Genomic DNA, 21,222 nt, shown 5'->3' on the forward strand with positions numbered 1-21,222 from the left:
ACTACCGCTTAAAGAAATCACTATGAATTTATTCGTAATTAATTCCTTTACTAAATCGTAGTACTTATTTATAAGTTCTATTAGTTTAATGTTCTTAAAAGTAAGAAAGTACAACAGGTGTGAATTAAAGAACAAATCTAATTTGAAATTGATCGCTTGATTTATATACTTTTTAAATGGTTTAATTTTTGCACGACACCACACTAATTACAAGTTTTAAGCTTGTTATAGATAGAATTGTCAGTTAAGCTATTGATCACGCGTTTAACATTTGTTAATGGATACCTTTTTTATCTTTATTACTTTTTTACAATTTACATCACATTTCATTTATCTTTTTAGCTTTATTACTTTTCTCTCTACACATACAGTTTAATGATTGGTATGTTATATTTATTAAGATGGTAATGCTTTTTAGTATGTAATAATACGCTAACGCAATATCTTATGCCTTGTAATTTAAATATGTTTATGTTCTTTTAAGTGAATTTATGCTGTAGTTTATGGGATGTGCGAACTATCTGACACTCACTCATTCCACACTATACTTTTACTATGATTATCGTTGCAATTGACTACCAATAATAAAAACATAACTAATGTGACCATGTAAATTTTTCAGGAAAGTATATGTAACTTGGATACAAATGCCCGACGATGAATATTAATAAACGGGTGCGTAATTTATTACAAACAATAGTTATTCTCTAATTATATACAGCGTCTATAAAATATATAGATTTACTTAGTAATCACCTTCGATAAACATTAAAAACAAAATGACGGGAAAGGCGAAAAAGAAACGCGCAAGAAATTAATGAAAGCAATGACTATTCTGTAAGAAAGGAATGTTTTTATAAAAAAATATGAAACAATAACATTTACTTCTGTATCCTGAAATAATTACAATCACTTGATAGATAGAGCAACGTTTAAATAAATCAAATAAGTCAGATCTTTAAAATGTCTAATTTTTTTCACAAACTACAATGACGCAAAAGTGATTACGATTGGTTGGAATTCCAACAAAAATTTAGAAGTTTTTGAATGTTGTAAATTTAAAAATGTTTAAAAAGATCTATAGCGTCTAAAAATATTACGATTTTTGAATAATATAATATATATCGCTTCTTAATTGAAATTACTTTCACATTTACGCATAATTGTATATTCTTAATCTGCACAATGTTGTGCAAAATTATATATACCATGAAATAGTATCCGAAGGAATTGATAATTGTAAGTTATGTATCAGAATTTGCATAACATAAATCTTCTTTGCTTATTTTAGTATTTTTAACACATATTCGACGGAGTGGATAGAACTAAATTAATTTTATTTTTAATAATGCAATATTATTGTCAATTATTTCACTTAAAATATCTATGTCAATTGGTAAGTGAGTATTTAAAGTGAAAGGTATTTTACAGTTTAATTTTAGTATTAGATTCGTCTTCACACATAGAGATATGTAAAGTAATTTTTCTGCATAAGCTTGAATTTATTAATAATATTTACTTAGTTTCATAATACGTACTGAAAACACAATGGTGCCATCGACAATATTAGTTCTTTTATAACCACGTATGATATTTTACTATAGTGATGTTCAAACATCTTATCGGTGTAAATGTTATAAACACGCAATGTTAATTATATTGTATATTAGATTGTTTCCTCGCTTTAAATAGTATGTCTAGAAAATGTTTGTATAAAGTTAAAAATTATTCAAAGATCTATGTATTGTATTCAAAGTAATATTCGATTTATTGTAGAAAATAAAAAAGAAATTTTTATTCGTTCAATGGTTTATTAATTCAATTACAATTTAAATAATAATAGTGTATTTAAAATCATTTCTTAACATATAGTGCCAACAATGTATTTAAATCTCTGTACCGATATCTTAATTAAACTAGAAATATACTAAAAATAATTTTTTTTTGCCTTCAATTAAACAAATGCACAATTAAATATGTTAACCTTGGATCTAAATCACAATATACATTTAAAAACACATTTGGAAAAACTGAGATTTAAATCGTTAAAACTTTTTTTATTATAAACACTCCTTCCAGGGGCTGAATTCCTTTTAAAATTTATTGCAGATCGCACTATATCAATTTTTTTCAAATTGTTCATAAACGGCCATGTTTTAAAACTTGTTATTATTTAAATAAAACCATAGAAAGGATTTTTATTGTTATTATCCTGTTTATTAATAAATTTTCTTAATTACGAATGTTAATAAAAATAAAGATGTATATTGAAATCAATGTTTTATTTACTAAATGCATTTTTTTGGTCAAGCACAGATCTTACACACACACACACACACATATATATATATATGTATATATATATATACACACATATATATATATATATATATATATATATATATATATATATATATATATATGTGTTATTTGTTTTTCTATTATCTTTATCATGAATATCGAATTCGAACAACGCAACGCAAGTTTTAAACTTGTGTGCAGCGTAAAAAAGTTACTCTGTCCAGATATCTTAGTATTGTCATGGCTCCCATAAACGAAAACATAAGAAAGTTCTCGCATTATTCTTTGCCAGAAAATTTTGGCCTATCGGTGTGCTATCTAACCGGTACGCAGTTCTCCAAGTGACTTCACCTAATTTATTTTCGACGTTTAGAAAGAACATTCGCCTATTTATATGAGCTCAAAGCAGACATAATTTATATATACCAATGATATTGTTAAACCGGGAGCCAATTACAAGTTCACTTATAGCAGGTTACAAATATTTATTTTGGCAGCCCCAATTAAAATGCTTCTTTATAATTATTGATGTAAAATGAAAGTAGAAAAAAAAACTTAAATAGAAAAGGGAAAAAAATTACGTATAAACAAATTAATACCATAATAACTCTGTATATCTAATATAACTATGTATGCTATTATTTTAAATACGAAATAATTTCAATGATGTGACGAATGCTCGATGACGAAAAAAATAGATCCCTAAACTAGTGACACTGATTGATATCCACGAGTTTGTTACGTGTGGCGACACCGCCAGATCCAATAATAAGCATGCGAAGATAATGTTAGCCTATGAAAGCAGTGCAATATAAATTTACGTATGCCTAATCGTTCATTCGTGATATCATAACAGTGCTGTAATTATTATTGTTAGGAAACCTTTTGATGCATTAATAAGTCAATTTACTAACGATAACTAGACTAGACTTACCGCCATTTCACTGTTATTGTTTATAAATTATTCATTGAAAATTTTATAGTTAAATTCATTGCTTCAATGGTAACTATATAAATGCGACATTTCACTATTGCTTAACGAGCCATTTAGTGGGCTTTGCTCAGGAATTTTCCACGACTCTACTCGGAAATGACGAACGCTTGTAATATACATAATCCAAAGAATTGGCATGTTGAACTGCTCGTGCGCCTTAAGATTCTGGAGCGTGGACGATGGGTTAGTAAATGAATAGTTGGATGTCCACCCAAAAAGTGGACAGACGATCTTGTTAACGTCAACAAAAGATGTAGGATGCAGGTGGCTCCCAGCCGGTCTATTCAGAAATTGATAAGGAAGGCTATAATATATATATTAGTTTGATCAGACACTCCTCGTATTCATTTTTTACTTCTCTGTATAACGATAATAATGTTTTTTTTTAATAATATAAATAAAAAAAATATAAATAGAAATAAAATATATAATATAAATAGAAAAAATAGTAATAGCACGGTTGAATGTTTGGGATAGAGATAAGAGGTATCATGTCCATATTAAAATCGATGTTCTTTTATTCTGCGGACTAGAGTGCATTTTTGCCACTGTTTTATCTCGTATCTACATACTTCACACGAAATGATTAAAGTATTCGGTACTAGGTTTTAATAATAATGACTTAAAATTTTTAATCGTCGATAATAATAATCATTCCGACAGAGGAATTGTATGTGTATATATATAACATGCAAATTTATAAATCGATTTTCAGCATTATAGCAGCTGGAATGACTCACTTATGTTAAACCCATTAAGCCGATATTGCACAGTGTGTTATCGGTAGAGCGTGAAACTTCCATAATTTAATATTTAGCAACGATCTCCGACACAACGCTAACGTGTTAATACCGCAAGACAACGGACAATCTTCTTAAATTGATAAATTTAGTCCTGTCATAGTGAAATGAACAAAATTACTTAATATGAACATAGAAATTTAATCTTATTCCATTGTTATAAAGTTGAGAACGGAGTGCATTGTTCAGGGCTATAGTTGTTTCTACGAGCGCTTCGTAGACAAGACCATGGAGAATGATGTGAGAGCTTGCGAGCTTTCTCTTTGATAGTTGCCCGCCATTTTGACTTACAGTAATGGCCGCTATGACGTGAATTATGCGCTCGTGTCACTAAAGGTAAAGTAATGTCGGTAGTATTCGAACACTTAATGTGAGGTTAAATTAAAGGGTGCCTAGGCGATCTGAATCGAATAACAATTGCTCGAAGAGTGTTTATAAAGTTTATAAGATCTCTATTCGGCGTAATGGCTGACACTTGATGTACGAGTTTGGGTTTTTATTTACGTCTGCTGGGCGGTATCTATTTAGATTGCATATTTTTGTATTTTAATGTCTGTAATAACTTAAAGATAACAATGAATAAATTTATGTTCTTAGAAAACATTTTAAAAGAGAGTTTTAAATATATTTCTCAACATTCTGTTTAAGTTACTATGCAATCCAGTATTTGTTTTGGTACGTCGGAGTTCAAATGATATATCCGGGTACTATGAAATGACCTTTCGTTTATTCTTCAAAATTTTTTGTTTGAAAAAGATTAATACTAACAAGTAGAAAATATTTCTTAAGAAATAAAATGATGGGCACTCTACATTTATGATAAGTATTCTTGAAAGAAACCAAACTTCATATAGTAATGGTCTAGTGGTTAAAGAATAATTTATGATCCTCCCGAAAATCGAACCTATGTCCTAATAGGTTCGATTTTCGGGAGACACATAATTTATGTAAATTATAAAACCTACTCATTATTTAAAAATGAGGGAAGAAAATATAGTGACGGAAACTGTATATTTTTCGTCGTAACCATTTCAGACCACAGACGTCCACTGTAAATGATGGCCCTCCCCCAAACATATCCATGGGAGGATATCACATAATCGCCACGATTGGTAGGAGGGTTGAATGCGCAAAGTGTGAATTATATATGATTTTATCTCGAATATTGAACCCGTGATCTACGATCGACAGTAGAAGCCTTTACCGCTAAGCTACCTGTCAACGGTATATTATACCAAATCTTGGAAATTAAATATGTATGACTATTTCGAAGCGAACCTTTATGGTCGATTCCGACCCATTTCTAATTTTGGGAGGATATTTGTATACGTGCAGAGGCTTAAACTTACTAACTCTAAAGATATGAAGTCAGTACTAGAAACGTTTTTGTTTGCCATTGTATTAAACAAATAAAAGCGAAGATTCTCAATTTTTAAATATTTCATTCATTATTTTGTTCATACATTTATAAAATAAGTTAAAAATTATTACAATTATGCGACATCGTTTCGGCTTCTTTGCCTTTTATTAAAATTAAAGTTTTTGGAAAATCTAAACGGAGCATGACATGATGTCTCTAATATATTAGGTACATAAAATATAATATAATAAAATAATAAATAGGACTAATATATATGATGACATCTGTCTTTAATATATTAGGTACACAAATTTAACGATACTATATACTTTTGTGAAGTAGTTACAGTAGGTTGTATGTACTTAACAAAAGCGTATGTGTTTATTCGAAGTTGTGGTCCAAAAAAATTATTAATGATGCGAAAATTATCTCAGGATTATATGGAATCACTATACCAAGTTTCCAAAACATATTATTAAGAAAAGTAATTTTATATTGTTTTTGTACTCAGGTGAAAAAAGCTCTACTCCTATTACCAATTCTCAATCCTCAATCCTCTGTATACACTTGCCAGTCCATTTGAAAAAGTCGAGATTTTCCGCCCAATTTCGCCTTTAATAAAATATTACTTAGTTTTAATAGGTAGCCATTATTAAACATACGTGTATGTACAACTTTATAGTATTACATAAACATATAAATAGCGTGTAAGATTATTGCTAATTTGGTGCTATTAAAGTACAATTTTGTTATTTGTTTGCCTTGTTACAAAAAATAAAAAGCGAAAACGATATTTCTTAGAGCCGACAGTCAATTATTTTCACTGTGGAAACTGTCTAAGAAAACAAAGCGTCTAAAGTTACAACCGTTTTCGTATTGAATGTGTTACGACTTATTCTCGAAGATAGATAATTAAGGTAATAAAAAATTAAATAAAGAGCAAGCGTATGAATGTACTCCAAAGATTTATGATTATCTAAATTTTCGTGGTGTATATATATAACTTGTCTTTCTTCTTTACTATTTTAAAATTATATAAAAAAATATCTATAATTAACACTCAATATAGAATTTATAATTATTAGAACCAAGAAAATATAGTGCCCAACACTGAGATTGATGAGTTGAGATTCCTCCGGTATGCATGTGGCTTCGCTCCCTTAAAAAATAGGCCCCTTTTGCTTCCTGCTACCTCGAACCTGCAGAATCTGCAAATGTCACTTGGACAACAGATTGGCCTTAAAAAAACAAAAAGAAATAAAAGTTTATATTAAATCTTTGTAATATACGCTCTGCCACTAGGTTTACAACATACTACATCGAACAACGAATTTACAGTTCATCATGACTATAGATCACCTATAGGTTAGGTAATCATATTTTCTACGTGTATGGAGGTTTAATAATGTCTACTGAAATGGAAATGGGTAGGAGCATTATTACGGGAACATCGCTTAGCTTTTGGAAGACGAGAACAGCCGCGCGGTTTCCCTCCGGTTTAATCATTATCCGATTAGTGACGTAATAAGACGACTTAAAACCTAATAAGAAGAAGACTGAGCTGTGACATGAAATACTAGAAAAACGTTTAAAATTACATTAGAAAAGAAATATCGGAGAAAATAAATAATAGTAATGATAATAATTGAAAATGTAAATAATTAAAATCTCTAAGAAATGCGGCGAAGGATGGGCAGTGATGTGAAAATGAAATGTAAGCGAATGCTGAGAGAATAAGAGAAAATGTGAAGGATGAAAGTGAGAGCGTGAAAATAAAAATGTAAAATGAAAAAGCTATTGATAGTAATACACCGTAAATAAAATAAGATAGGGATCGAGAGGTCCCCAATAGCGGGGGCTAAGAAAAAAAAATCATATTTTCTAAGCAAAGAAAATGATTATTAAAGATTGTATTCTGCGTACTGTCAAGTTTATTTCTTTTATTAGCCAATGGTAGGGGCTACAGGATTTCGCACCTACAACTGGTAAAGTTTGTTCTGAGATATTAAATTTAGTATTAACACTCGGAGCACTATTTAATTACGTGTCAAGAGTGGGCAGTTTTATCTGTCGGCTGAGTAGAGATATTATGCAGTAACGTGATCGTGCGAAAAAGTGTTAAAATGATTGTTTTAAGGCGTTTAAATCGTAGCAGTGGAACAGCGGAATGGTAATTGAAATTACGATTGCTCTAAAGTCTAATCTGTCAGACATTACCTCCTGTAGGCTTAGAACATTTACTGTAATAGGACAGCGATGTATGATATATCTTGCTATGATGATATTTCTTCGTATCTCTCATACAGGATTTAATGTAGATGTAAAATATTTTACTACAGAATTTATTATTACAATTTGGAAATCGACTATAAAAATCTTTTGTAGGCAAATAATTATTAAAACTTGTAATAGTTGCATAAATCACATTAGCAACTATTGGTTAGGAACTTTAAACATCCCACAAATCAACGTCAAGTCGAAATAGAATGATATGTCAGATATTGGGTAACCTAGGAAAAGACACAACGACTACTTTAAAATTTAATGTGTAAAAATTTGTAGTATATTTTTACCAAAGGCACCTTATTTTTTTACATACAAAGCTGTTGCAGTATATATATTTGCCAGACCTTTACAGAAGAGTTACTCAAGCTAACATAAAAATAAGAGAGATAGAGATTTATTCTCATATATTATTATAGCGTTAAAAAGAAGTACTACAAAGATACAAATTAAATGTTCTAACTTTTAACAAATCTTCTGACAATGCATGTCAGAAGATTAGACTTTGATTTATCGGATTTAATGTAAACATTATTATACGTACTATTCATAGTATACATTCTAATACGTGCGATATTCTGGCCACTTTAAATGTAGATATGATTATATCTTTGCGAGCTGGATAGTGAGTGGGAAAGCCGAAGAAAAGAAACCGAGACGCCGAAGTTATGGGAATATCAAGTATCACAGAAATTGAAGTTACAATCAGTGTTATGATATATTAACCAATGTGCAACGGTACGAAAAAAAAGACCGCTGTATGACGAAGTCAAGACCAATGGTTCCCAACAGTGAGGGAAAATACTAAATAGATATGTGGTTCGTTAGTATTTTGATGGAAAACAAATTGAAGTAACCGGCTGCGCGTGTTAAGTGCCTCAAAGTGGAACAGAAAGTTCACACATTATTAAGTAGTATATTATTCGTATAGTGATATAATGAAATTACTCAAATGATCGTCCTGACTATCCAACTGTTTCGCGAAAGTGAAACCGTTTGAAATTGTTAAAATAAAAAAATTGGTTTCTCCTGATGTGAAGATATCCAAGCTTATTTATTTATATTAGGTAATCCAGCAGCGTGATAGGTTATTATTGCAGAGGTAACTCTAGTAAATATTTATGCGTTAAGTTTAATACTTAATTGTAGCTACATAGCGCGCTGAGCAAATGGCCCCTGGGGGCTTCTAGGACGGAGACCACGGACTAAAAAGCGGAGCGTACAACGTCCACCCACAAGATAGATAGACAACCTTGTTAAGATCATTAGAAGACGATGGATGCTAGCTGCTTGCGATCGGTCCTATTGAAACAAAGTGATGAATGAACAGAAATAAGAATGAAAATGAACTATAGAAAATTATAGAATGAAAGAAAAAGGAAACTAGATCATATAAAGAAAAATAGAAGAGTACAGAAATAAATTGAAAAAATTATTAAAGAATATCAACAAACCCTGTCCTATAACAAACAAGATAGGGAGTACGAGAGGTCGTCAATCAAAGGAGTCAAATAAAACAAATGAAAACAGATCCTATTAAAAATCTTTGAGGAGGGTGGGCAATTTTTGATAATGATGAAAGACGCACACTGCTTTAGCTGAATTAACTTAAAGTACAATAAATAAATAACACTCGCCGCAAACACATTATGTATATTTTACTTAACACAATCATACAAACCAGCTTTGTTGTTCTTTATATTACGTATTTAAAATATTAAAGAGTTCGTGATATTAATGACACAAATAAAACTTTCCTTAATTTGTCGCGGGACTCAAAGCACGCGTTTGATACCATCATTACTTTATTTTAATTTGAGAGATGTCATATAGAGGAGTACAAGTTTATGTTAGTGTCTATCTAATTGTACTTCTTCGGTCAGTCTTCGCTTAGCGTATACAAGTGAAATAAAATAAAAGAAAAATATGAGGAATAAATAAATAAATAATGAATACTGCATCAACTCTGTTATTCAATTGTATCGAAGAACAATATACAGTTAAAATAATAGAATAGTATATTTACGAAATTCAAATAGCATTTTGTATAATGTATCACCGTCTCTAAAATATTGGTTGGTAAGCGGACAATCATAATGCAATCACCGCGGATACGCCGCCGCCAGTATTACAGAAGGAACAATTTCAAAAATGATTGTAATGGTATTGTTCTTTACTGCATTTTATATTACAGTACAAGAATCTATGTTTAACGAATACCTTGGATGTGATAATATTTTTTCAATCAGTTTAAAATATGACATCCTTAAATTTATAACATTGCAAAAGCAAACTACAACCAATTAAAAATTATTGTCTTTTTGAATACTCATTTGTTTACAACAGTCGGACGTTTTACAATGCTTCTATCAGCTAGAATTGTGTCCACTATTTTTAATTAAGGTGTAGTATTAATAGGGTTGCTGTAACGTAGGATATCCATATCAAGCCGGTACCAACCGGATCCAACGGTTCTATTGGAAATCGATGGCGAAGGCTTATGTACAGTGGTGGACTTTCTGCGGCGGAAATTATGATGATGATGTTTAACGGGTTGACAACTAAAAAAACTATCGACTAAAAGCATTGTCTAATTATATTATATTATCATTATTTGATGTATTGTGTTGAAACATAAAACAAAGGACGTGTTATTCATAGAGGTATGAGCCCTTTTATTTCAATTCTAAAACTTTTTTGCGTATTTACTTCAAGTCTTAATTTGTTTGTTGATGTAGATTTCAACTCCTTATTTATAACTTAATCATTTTTTCATTAATTTGGCGAACACCTTATAAATCGGTAAATTACCATATTCTTTTTACGACTTGAAATTACTACAATTATAATTAATAAATTAATTTATCTTAATTACTATTAAGAATCAAATGAAAATTAGTGCACTTAATTTAAATAAAACATTTTCAAAAATAAATATAACTTAAACACATTTCGTTATCCAAGTTCACTGTAGTTTCGATGTGCGCTACCGGCGCGTGCTCATACGTGCTGATGAAAACAAGATGGAAATACAAGAAATGAAGGAATTCCAATTTTAAATCTTTGTCCTTATTTTTCCCATCGAATAATGTTGTCGATTTTATTACACAACTTAGTTTTAAACAAAATAAAATTATATTATTTTTGACAATGTTGTTTTAAATTTTGTACTTTAAGTTCCATATAATGCTTTTTAAGTGATAACATTGTAATTTATATTTACACACTATTTTTTCATATACGTAAAGAATACGTATTTTTAAGTACACAAACCGGTCCTATGGCATTTTGTTTACTATGAAATTTTCATAAAAATGTTGTAATTGGCTAATATTAATTGTGAAACAATTTGATTTATTTTTTAGTATTTGATTTATGATCATCTATAATTGAGCAAGCCGCAGTATGTCGTGTATACTACTTTGAATATCGTAAAGTAAATAAAAAATCATAATATAACATTGTCCCTGTTTATAAAATTTAAAAAAAAAAACTTGTGAAATTCCAAGATATACCACAAAAAATTCTTTAAATGTATATACAAAAAAAAAATGCCGTTTATCTGCTATTAGAGATTACAGCATTTAGATCATCCCTGTGTTTGTGAGGTTGACCTCTTTACGGTAACTATTTTCGAGAGCTATCTCAGAAACCACGGCTTGTGTAGGTATGATGCCAGTTGCTGTAAAAGCCAGAACGGCTAACAGCGTCCAGCACCTAAGGAATATAGCCAATATTTCGGTACATTGTTTATTTCGCCTGATTAAATTATCCACCAAGAGAACCAATACTAGAGTGTACAAACTTTTGTTAATTTGATAGAATTATTGTTATTACACTAGAATCTAACGGGTCACCAAACCATATTCAAATTATCATTTTTTAGTTAAAAGACGTCCACTACTCGATATAAGTCTTTCTTTTAGATTTTCAAAAGGACCCGTTGTAAGCGACCTGCATCCAGGGTTTTCCAGTGAACTTAACAATGACATCTGTCCACCTTGGGGGGATATATATCTGACGCTACGGTTGCTTACTTATTTACCAACAAATGCCTTGAACTAAACAGACACTAAATAATTAGGTTCTCGTGTTCAGTGGTATATTGAATAAAATAAATTACCCGTTCGAGTTTATATGATTGTTATCGCCTAATTGTTAATCAGAAAGCTATTTGTTTGTGAAGCCTATCTGGAAACTGTTTCTGATAAATGTACCAACAAAATGTACAACACTTTGGTCAGGAAAATTGATTACAATACAGTTATTATTAATTTTATTAGTGTGGAAATGACATGTTTAATAAATGATAATAGTTTATTTATTGTATTTATATCTTCATTTAAACAATTTTAACATATCAACATATAAAATAAAGTTAGGTCACCTCTTTGATAAAACCTGGTTACTAATTTATAACATCATTGAAGCAACTTCAGAAAAATAGTTTTTTTTTATTTTTCCAAGATAATGACGTATAATATATATATAAAAGAAGTTTGTCGTCTTTATAATGAAGTTCAATTTTATTCATATAAAAGTATTAAAGAAATGTAACTTTATGTGCTGATAACTATGGATTCATTTAGCGCGTGCTGGGTCCATCGAGTTGTAGGGAGAGAGGCCGGTACAGTGCTTTGGGAAGACGTTCTACGTGGCAGGCTTAAGGAGGCACCCCTGTATTGGTGATCACCTTCACCGACCAGATTCGGACTTTGTTCACGTAAAGAGAGTTCAACCTAACCAAAGTTTAAATGGTCTTATCAGTGCTGCTTTGAAAGCTTATTCCATAAAAGATCTAATTCGCTTTTGATAGGCTAAATAATAATCTTTAATCTTTTAGCAGCTGGTTTAAGAGAGAATTCGTGGTTATACTTCTCGACCTTAGCTTCACCATATACAAGTTTAAGAATAAACATTTATAATTATGAAAAGATGATGCGTTTAAATTGTAGTTCCCAGAAGAAATTAAGAATTGATATTTTGTAAAATTACTTCAAATAGAACTACTGTTGCGGCTATACTGTGGCATAACTTTTACTAATCGACGAGAGAGTAAGACTATTAACAAATGCATGTACACTATTAACTACCAACATGAATTAGGTGTGAGCTTTTGGTAAGACGGCTATGAGTTGCTATTATATTTCTTTGTAAAGAAGCAACACGTTCTGTAATTATCGCCTCTTTAATGCATCAGTACTTTATAGCAAACAAAGCAATAATAACTATTTAGCATACTTATTTTTTATTAAATTTAACTGACGTAGATTTTTCGAATTGGTACATGTATAATAAAATATCTCACGCTCACGGAACTTGAATTAAATAATGATGTGAGTTAGAAATCTATTATTGGTGACAATTTAGGCTAAGACGATGGTGAAAAATAGCATTATTTTAAAAATATTTTGCCATTTTACCACTATTCATGATAAAAAATGAAGTTAAGAATTAGCAATATTAGCAATATAATTGTAATTTAAAGAAATCCATTCATGTCAAACATTAAAAAAAACGATTAATGATAAAAATATAAATGTAACAACAGTAATGCCATTTTTCTTATTTAATGTTTATTCACTCTCACCAGCGTAAAAATTGAATAATAATCACTGCATCGTTCTTTTTTGTGCGTCACTGAGCTGTTTGGGCTTTTTCATTAAATTGCCAGCAGCTTCTATTCCATAAGACTTCTTACAAAACGTGTAGGCTTGCTTTTCGTTTTTTCGTTTCTAATGATAATCTAGAGAAATACATTATTAGGTATATTTTTACTAAAACGTTATGTTTCGGTTTTCTTTAATTAAGAATGAGGAATCCCAAATCAAAAACTTTCTTTAAATTGTCTTAATATAATAAATATTCGCACAACTATCGGGGTCAATAATTAACTTGGGACAGTTCGCTGCTGCCTCAACGTTCCATAGGCAATATAACTGTCTAGCAAGAATGATTGACCTTGACATCGAGGAAATGTTTAATTATAGTAAACAAATCCTACAATTTTCTGTTTAGCATAATATTAATTAAAATTCCATTACATATCTAATTCATTTGTAATCATATTGTTTTCTTTTCTGGTGTCGTCGTTTCTGCCTATATATGCCCATTGGCAGGCATAGGCTTCCCCAAAGATACCTATAGCGGGATATAAGACAATCGCATTGTTGTATTATGGAATGCAGTCGACGTCGCTGCTCATCTTTTGAAAACTTGTACAATAGTGGCAATCTTTGTACAATAATTGCACAAAAGTTAAAATTAATGTTATTATGTTCCGTTAATTGAACTCGGGACCTACGATGAAGTCTTAGTACATTATTGATAGACTGGCTCTGTTCAGCTTTTTTTGTACTTATGTTTGAACATAAACGTATGCCATGTATTCGTTTTTGGAGATCTTTAAGTAAATAAATAAACAAACAAGTAGGTTTAAGATAAATTCTTCTAGAACTTGAATATGAAGATACAGTACAGACCGACAATTTGTTAAATAAAGTAAATTCTGAATTTACTATAACGATCAAACTATTAGAGCTAAGTATCACTGATTCAAGTGAATACATGTAACTGGGTAAGTGGATAATACAATAAAATTTTACTACTAGCAAGAGACCTGAAACCATACTGATTCACTAAAAACATAATTCGACGTTAACGTTTTAATTTAAAATCTTTATACTTTAGCCTTTATTATTTTTATTGTTAGTTTTTAACAAAATTATACTTAAGCTGCTTAATGCATGACGGGATTAATAAGATTTTATAGCATTTAAGATCAAAGTGATTATGAAATTGTATCTAAATGAGAATCGCCGGAGATTTGAAAATGCGAATATAAGAGTTATTCTTCTTATTTTAAACCGATAGAGGCCCATTTCAAGGTATAATCTTCTCCCAAAGATAGCAACGACGACTAGTTATGAGTTGCAACCATTTTTAGACTCTTGTGCCTAGGGGGGTCGGATCGTGGATTCTGCTCAAGAACTTATTGTCCCCAATGATCAAACATTGCAAGAGCGATAAGGCCCGCCCACTGCCACTGGAGACGAGAGAAAAAAAGAGCTACTCTTTTAAGTATTAACCAACACTTTTATGATTTACATTTACCTGGTTTATGATGACAATGTCATAGGTATATTTATCAAAAAGGTAATGTCTTCTTCTATAAAGTTTGTAATTAAGTATAACCTCAAGAAAGCGCTGTACCTAACGAAAGCGGCGGTCATGATGGCTTTAAAAGAAAAGCCAAAACTTTCATAACCATTGTTAGCTATAAGTATATAGCAGTATTAGTGAGTACTGAGCTCTCGTGGAAGCCCACAGGCTGGCACAGTTACTTTGGTTTTTCTACCGAGTAACCCAAGCTATATCGCCTAGACTAGTCTGATCCGTAGCGGAACTGACCGCATGAGCCTATGAGAGAATACCTGGGTTGGATTCTATCCTTTAATGTTATTTGCTATAATGTCTCATAAAACAATTTGGACCATTACCAAAAGAGATTTCATCATGTCTAAGCAGTGTGTTAAAACTAGTGCAGCTATATGATGATGAAATCTAGTGGTTGTCTTAACGTGAAGGGCAAACATTTGGTACATACACATTGATCAAAGCTATAAAAAATCATTTATGCTAATACTTTAAAAGTATTTATATTCGTGCCAGTTGAAATCGTTAATTACCCGTCGCCCGGTCTGAGAGCACTTAGACTATTTACGACACTTAGCGCGCATGCCGCGACTTTTAGTGCTAACACCCAAATACATGATTAACTGCGCTTTATTTCACGCATAGTTATTAATTTATGCGATTACTTAATGCTAATAAATGGTTCTAGATTAATAGTCTACAAAACCAGTACTGATTTAACAACGTACCCTTTTATCTATAAATATTACCTATAATTACGTAACATACTTTGCACGACGTTAAATTGTCAGGTATCTTAATGATAATCAATCAAAGCAACATAGAAGATTCTTCATCAGTGACCTTTAATTCTTTATTCTTGTACACCACAACTATATAGTTAGGCCAAGCAGTGCAGCAGTGGGTGTGACTTGGAACAAAGTTGCTCAAAATAGGATGGAATTGAGGAGATTGGAGGAGACATTTGTCGACAGGCAAACAGATCTTTAAAAAATTGGTTAATTATTAAGCTAGAGAAATATTACTTTTTAGAGGTCTGAATAAAGAGCTTTATTATTATTATATAGTTAGAGTAAAAGTCACTGTAATATGTAAGAAAGTTTAAAATATTTAAATATTCTGAAAGAAAAAACCGCGATAAAAAAAATACTTAAACATCAAATTTTCAGCCGTAGATCGTATATTCCTGGACATCGGTTTGTCAGAGATATCCAAAAGATTCGGTTAGAAAACATTTGCACAAAAATAATTCTAAAATCTTGCATTAAACCAAATATATTTGAAATTAGACTATATAAGTATACACTAACGGTTCAAAATTGAGGGGATGGTATCTCTGTTAATAAATAATGTTGCCATGTTACAGAATTGAAGAAGACATTAAAATCACCTTACGTACTGTTGGAAGTTTCTTTCTTCAAAGGACAGTAACTAATGTACTAAAGGTTACTCCACTTACACAACTCAATATTAAAAGACTACCTTTGGCAATCGTTCGTTCTTAATTTATGAAATACTTTTCTAATTTACGTAAGTAGTTCATGTTTCGGGTCATTAAGAGCAGGGAAATTAATGACCCTCATTCTGACGAACATTCATTTAACTGTGTATAAATTAAGAACAATCTTTTCTAGAATGGTATCAAAGTATTTTCGAGCGAGTTGCCTCTGTAAAAGAGAAATAACAAGTGACCAAAAAAATGCCAACAACAACTATCACTATCTCTGTTTTGGTAAGATTACACAACTGTGAAGAAATGAAACCCTAGGTCAGAGCTCTCTTCTTCTGAAATTTTATTTTATGACTTTATCTTACTAGTTTTGTCAACTATTGTCACATCATGCATATCACATTAATAAAATTCAATGTTTATCCTAGGTAACAATCATCATTCTTTAATTTTAGAGTGGTGGTAGCAAGTAATTGTTATAATTATGTTCAAATAATAAATAAAATAGTTGGGAAATTAAAATTTTGTTTCTTGCTCTTTTTACACTATGATCAATTATACTTCTAGATTTGTATAATAGTCAATAAAGATTGTATTAAGCGTAGCATAACATTAGTTTTATTGGACATCTGTGATGGAGGTTTAGCAGCAGTGGACGTCCGTCGAATGATGGTGACGATGAATATTACCACCATTTGAAGAAACCATCAAGAAGATAAGATCTTACATGCCTTCGCTTAGGGTGCAAATATTGTTCAGTATCTAGCACGCATGCTAATTTAATTTAGCGAAAGTCACAAAGCGGTTTTTGGTCCTGGGATATGCCAATTTAATCACGATCGGTAGATTTGGTGTAGTAAGATATCGAAATGTAGTTATAATTTATACAATGTGTCAACCTTACGTTAGAATCAACCGCGTGACCTATGTATGTTAGTGTCCGCACATTTATAAGGTTCTGCTAGGTATCAATGAGGATAATAAGACTCAAAATTATTATTCATTAAAATTACTTAGCACGACATTCAGTTGTAATCAGAAAAGTAACTATAATTAATTAAGTAGTAAAATGTTAGTTGCTGATGAATCCCGCATAATAATTTTATCTTCCATAATTGTTATGAACTAACAAAGTTGTAGTCATTAACACAAAATAATCAATTAATTTAATACCAACCTTTCTAATTAATAATGAACAAATAATAGGATGTTAAATGTAATTTACAAGTGAATGGAACGGAATTCATATTGAATGACGTTGGAAGCCGACGTCGGGTTAAATACAGGCTTGTAACAATAAATTAATTTAGCCAGGTGTAAATTATAATTAATATGTTTAGTCATTTCTAAACTTTGTCACCGGGTGGTGTAGATTGAGCGATATATAGTGATAGCAAGGGATAAGATAAACTACCTCGCGGTCACACCTGGCTTTGTGATTACCTATTGGGTTCAACGCGTGATTCGTGTTATTACGAATCGAATTCAGACAATTCATCAATTACGAATTGCTTTGAATTGAAAATGCAGAACCGAAATAATAATAGACATGGTTTAAGTATTATTACTTATTTATTGAATATAATCCTACAGGAGTTACACTTATTCCGATAATATTTTGCTAATTTAAATACAGCTACTAATGTATAAGTATTCTATATAACTAATTCTTTATTAAAGGGAATTTATACAACAACCGTTATGATTTAATGTGAAATCTTCTCAGGGAACATTTTTTTAAAAATCTTTTACATCCTATGCGGGCTGAATAAATATATATATACACATAAATTGTTATCATCTGTAGTATCTATACGATCTATATGTCTAAAAGGTATAAATACTGATATATATATTTCTGAACTCTGAGCAGTTAAGCAATAAAAAACTTTATGAAATTTAAGGAATCAGTATTGTGTCTAATACTGACATACATTGCTGTGTTAACTCTTCTAGAAAATATCTACCACTCTACATTGGCTAGGACGTGAAGAAGAAAATAATAGTAAAACAAAAAATTTAACACTTCTCTTTGCAAGTGTACTAATTGTTACCAGAAACAACGCACCCAATCACAGCGACGAATGCGCAAATCGGCGCGTACATAATTTTGCGCTAAGTTACTTTTTCTTCAACACGCGTAAATAGTATCGAAGATATACCGTGACAAACAGTTTTATGGTTTTCTCTTCGCTTGTACTATATTGTGGCGAGATGCGTATAGAGATGCACTGCCCGGGATGACAGGGGTTATATCACGTCTATGGTTTTACTGTACTTTTAGCATTGTCGTTATTTTAATCGATAGCTTGTTAACAAAGTAGTTCTGTGACTGACTTGAGATAATATAATAGTCTGTGCGGTAAACCATATACTTTTGAGTCATTGCAGATATTTAATTATTTATAATTACGCCCTATCAATTCCATAGCTTATGATTTCTGCTTTGAGTAATAAAATATAATCGTAATGCGATGGTAATGACTTATACGAGCTCTTTAATCATTATTTTTTATTTGGATAAATGTTTTATACAGTTACCCTGCCTAAAATTAACCCAAAGGGTTTCCCAAAAAAGATGCCTCTAATATCTTTGGTCTGTTGTGCGAAACTTCCAGGGAGTGATTTGGCACAAAAGCTCTCCAGGGGAAAACCATGTCATGAACTCACTTAAAGGAGTAGCTTTATGATGGTATGAAAAGCTCAACTTTTGAAAAATAGATGTAGGTTTCAAACCTTTTATAGATTCAGTTAAAAAATTAAAATGTTAAAAGTAAATTAAAACAACGTGATTAAATATGAACAACCGTTGCTAGCTAATAAAGGTTTATATAAAACAAAAAATATATATACTTTTGATGTAGTATTTAGTATTGGACTTATACTCATTTTTACTTTGTTTAATGCAAATAAAATATCAACACTTGAAATATTAAGTATCAAAGTCATCTGTCCACCTATAAGTTATAGTTTCCATCGGTAATCGAACGCGCTGGATGCAGGCCACTATCAAGCGATGTTATTAGAAACCTACGGTGGAGGCAATGTTCAGCAGTGGACTTCGATGATAATGTTGATGTCGTTGAGAATCCGAAAAATAAGTAAACTTACCCGTTAGAGCACGATTTATGTACTAGTATATTTCCTAATACTGTTTATAAAGTTATGAGTCAGCACGTCTGAACCCGCGTAGTGACCCGTTAGTCAGAACTGCGTGTCGGACTGCACGAAGATGATTCGTGAGTCATACGCCCTTGACCCAAAGCATTGCCGAAAATACAGGACATGGGAAATACACAAATGTAGTTTTGTTTCCCTTAGATAAATTAAATAATAAACATTAAATTAATAACTTTTCTTATATAGTTATATTAACATTAAAAAACACGGTCCCCCCCGCCCTAACGCCCTAGAGCGTTCTTGTAATAAAATGCTATGCGGGTATTACAGACAGCCCAAGACGTGATCCTCTCGTGGGGGCTTGTCATTCCGTGGAGGAGAACTAAGACCTAGGCGGCCTCCCAATTTGGTAAAATAGTAGTAAGTAGCGGCCAGAGCTGACGGTCCCCCCGGAGCCTTCGAGGTTCGCTAATGTAAAAGATGCCTTAGGCTCTGGTCCAAAAATATAAATAAAAACATTATCATTAAATACTTAAATAACAGTTGACTGATTGGAATTTGTACGTCAAGTCTTATTGCCAAAAGTACACGTTCACGTCATGTTAGAATAAAATCTGATTATCTTCGCGGGAGTTTAGGGTGGGACTCTGAGGCAGACGATGGTTCGTCGTAGTCTCGTACCATCGTGATAACACCACGAGGGTTTCGGGGTTAGCGTATACACGCATACCCCGGGACAGGCTATCAAAAAATAGCACGGCACGAGGGAAGACCGTATGGCGATCCCTGACCGGGAGATACCGCGGTCCCCCGTATAGCGCAGAGGGCAATCACCGGGGGCGAGGGGGGTTGGGTAGTGGTTAGGATTCCCCTGTCCCCCAAGAGGCAGGGCATCTTGAACACCGGAAGATTTCCCCAACCGAAACAAAAAAAATCTGATTATCTGTCTTAAAGATGTCACTTTTTATCTGTGTTTCGTTCTTGTTTACTTGTAAGTTTTTAAATTTTTCTTCATTGTTTATAATCAGTGGAAATGAACTGAAAAACTTGCTAAATATTTCCTGAGAATTTTCTATAAGCGATAAAATCGTTAAGGTTCACGGCTACGACCATTAAGGTGTTCTTCTTTACTAACTGTAACTTAGCTTGAAAGCTCGCTCGGGAATCTCCGCTTGGGTCGTTACATCACTGGAAAAATTACCTGAATCGGAATAAATAAATTTCGATTGTACTTTAGAGAGAGAATACTTTAAGAAACATTATAAAATATGACTCTTATGAAGACAAATATACACAAGTACAATATGTACCTGCGTACTATTTAATGCCCGTAAGGCATTAATTCCGCAAAAACCTAATGTATAAATGATATAGATAAGCAAATAAATATGTTTTTCAAAAATATTTTAAATTTACATTACAAAACCGTGTTTATAAATCATTTATAAGAAGTACAAATAGGGATTACAAACGAGCGCGGGGATGTGTACAAATAATTTCTGTTTATTTCATACAAATTATGACATTGTGGCCGCACAAAAGGTTGAGAAATTAACCTGCCCTGTACGGTCGTCCTTTTAAGTTCCCTACATTAATTATAACACCTCTTTAAGTTCAAATTTATGGCGTTGTTTTGTTAGTCATTACTCGGCTTAAGTGTTCAGTTAGGTCGTTTTTTGTGCGAACTCGCTCTCGAACCGATATTGGGTGTTTATGTTGTTATAATTTATTACCTCGGGCGGTGTTTTTATGTTTTGAA

The sequence above is a fragment of the Battus philenor genome, unplaced genomic scaffold (assembly GCF_028537555.1).
Source record: "Battus philenor isolate CCGP_79_NKW_IND1 unplaced genomic scaffold, ilBatPhil1.0.hap1 SCAF_18, whole genome shotgun sequence".
Classification (NCBI taxonomy): Eukaryota; Metazoa; Arthropoda; class Insecta; order Lepidoptera; family Papilionidae; genus Battus; species Battus philenor.